Below are 2,785 nucleotides of genomic sequence, written 5' to 3' on the forward strand. Positions count from 1 at the left end.
CCCACAGCTCAAGTGTGGGGAGAACACCGAGGTAGCCCTCGCACAGCGTGATGAAGGCCGACAGCAGGACCACCGTATTCGGTGTGAGGTGGTGCGGCTGGAGATGGTAAAACTGGAGAAAGGAGCGGAGGAAGCTGCTCGCCGGTAGGCCGAAGCCCCAGAGGAAATGCGAGCGGAAGATGACGCGCTCGCCTTCTTCCGGCGCCGGCGAGATCTCCTCCTCAGGCGGGACGCGCGCCTTGACGTAGCCCTCGTCGGGCAACCGCCGTGTGTTGCGGAGGTAGGTGATGTGGTCTTCAATGACATTTGAGCCATCCCAGTCGCCAGCTCGCGCTCGCGCCATGGAAGCTCGAGGTTGACGGAGCAACGGCGCGGCAGAAAGGCCGGGCTTGGTGACGACGGGTCGCGGCAGCACTTCGGCAAGTTGCGGGAGTGCGGCGGCAGCGGAAAGAGAGAAGAGGAAGAGCAAGGCAGAGGTACAGGAGGGCGCGCGTGCTTATGCCGCCCCCTCCTCCCCCTATTTATAGCCCTAGGCTGCGAAGCCGAGGGGACGAGGCGTGGGGATCGTGGGATTAACTATGCCCGCGACCCCACGACCCTGCATTAACCATGCAGTAACGGCGTGGAGTAATCACGCCACGGAATCCCAACCATTTCCCTCGGCCACAGCGGATCCGCACGCGCGTCGAGGCCCGATAGTGGTGGGCCCCGGCCTACGGTGATGTCCCATCACGCGCGTGGGCTAGCAGGTAGCCTGGCCGGCTGGCGACATGTGGCATGCAGTTGACAGGAGGCAAGACTGGCGCCAGGCTGGCGCACCACCGAGCTCCCGCCAAGACATTTCAAAAACCACCAGACGGCCTGCCTGGACATATCCGACTCCTAGCAGTTGGTATGCCGGAAGACGGACGGAGCAAGATCAAATGAAGCACTCGGAGTAGGAAGCTACCGCGGCTCCTTCCTTTCACCAGCCGCGGAGCCTCATCAGCTTCGGGGACTACTGTCGGAGCAATTGGCCACGGGTCGCCTCATCAGCCCCCAATGGCGCTTCAAGACATCGGGGTCGGCTGCTCCCTCAAGATTCAAAGAGCCAAGCGCCGCCTCCTCGCGGCCGGCTGGTCCAAGCGGCCGGCTGCCAGGAGACGGCAGAGCCCAGCAGGCGGCCACGAGGTGGGCCGGCTCCTAGCAGGCGGCCTCCAAAGAGGTCGGCTCCTAGCAGGCGGCCCTAGGCGTCCTCAAAGTTTGCATCCACATAAATGCGAGGAGACAGGGCGTGGCTACAGCACGCCCTGCCACCCCCAAATCTAGGGTCAAGCATGGCCACAGTGCGCCGTACCAGACGGAGATCTCTCGCCCGGCGCGACACTGTTGCCACATTGCCCATGACATCACCCCTGTTCGAGGGAGCCAAGCTCCCACGACAGGATGTCGGTACGGCCCACAGACGGCGGGCCCTACCTGTCGTCAAGGAGCCAGAGGCGGCGAGCCCAGACTAGTCGGCTCATAAGGAGGCCAGCCCCTGACCAGGCGGCTCTTCCTCTCCTTGGAGTTTGTGCACCATTAACCAGAAGAGACGAGGAGTGGCTACAGTGAACGCCTGCCAGGCGGCGGTACTATAGCCATGCCTCCCCCAACAAAGCATGCATCATTACCAGCACAACTACAATGCTGAGCAGCCAGCAAGACCCGCGAGCAGCGGGCGTACGAGACAGCCGGTGGGGCCCACCAGGCGGCGGGCCCCATCTGCCGGCGGAGGAGCCGGCGACCGTAGACACTGACAGCCGGGGCCTACACCTGGCCAGATTACCTTTGTACCCCTGGGGGGTAGGCCTATATAAACCCCCCAGGGCACCCATGCAAAGGGCTCAGACTCTAGTTCATCCACACACCCATATAGAGAGAGGAAGCTAGGGCTAGCCTTGTTCTTCTTCCCCCTCTAGAGAAACAGCTCAAGGAGCAAGCTTGTAACCATCATTGTTGCTTGAGTGATCATGTGGGGACCCCACAGAGCAGGAGTAGGGGTGTTATCTCCTAGGAGAGCCCCGTACCTGGGTAAGATTCGCCGGCGTGCATGTCTATGCCTCATCCCGTTTCCTGGCACCGGTGACGTCTTATTAGCCCCCTCCATGATAAGCCACCCTTTGGCATATGTCGCACGACACCCCCGACAAGATGCATGTGTATAGATAGTAGCCCCTGAGACTCTGATCATCCCTTTTGTTAAAAAAAGGGGGGGACAGAGGATGAGTAATTTTCGCAGGAGATAATATACTTTTATATGTTGAAATGTAGGCTTCACTGTTAGCGGCGACCGCTCAGGCCGCCGAAGTATCCGAACTTAAACGTAAGCTGGGGCTGGCCTAGTCCGCATCAACAAAAGATTGGATGAGGCGCAAGGTATGTTTTAGAACACTTTGTTCATGCCTGTACTAATATGTAGATTTTGAGTCAAAGCTCCTGCACTGCTATGTATATGATTGCAGGCAACACTGCTGCGGTTGAGGCCCTTCAGGGTGAACTTACCCAGGCCAAGGAGCAGGCAAGGGTGAACAAGGCGGCCGCTGATAAAGCAGACAAGGACTTGAAGTCCGAGCAGGTTGTCCGCTGCCAATACGAGGAGTGGGTGACCGAATTGGAGCAGGCGCTCAAGGATGCCGCCCACAAGTGCAAGTCCCTAGAGGAGAGGAGCAAAGCCCAGGCGACCGATGTTGCCCAGGCCCTTAAAGAGGCCAAGGAAGCGCGGGCCGAATCCCGAGCGGCTTGCGAGGAGATCAAGCAAGCCGAG

The sequence above is a fragment of the Triticum aestivum genome, chromosome 5D (assembly GCF_018294505.1).
Source record: "Triticum aestivum cultivar Chinese Spring chromosome 5D, IWGSC CS RefSeq v2.1, whole genome shotgun sequence".
Lineage (NCBI taxonomy): Eukaryota > Viridiplantae > Streptophyta > Magnoliopsida > Poales > Poaceae > Triticum > Triticum aestivum.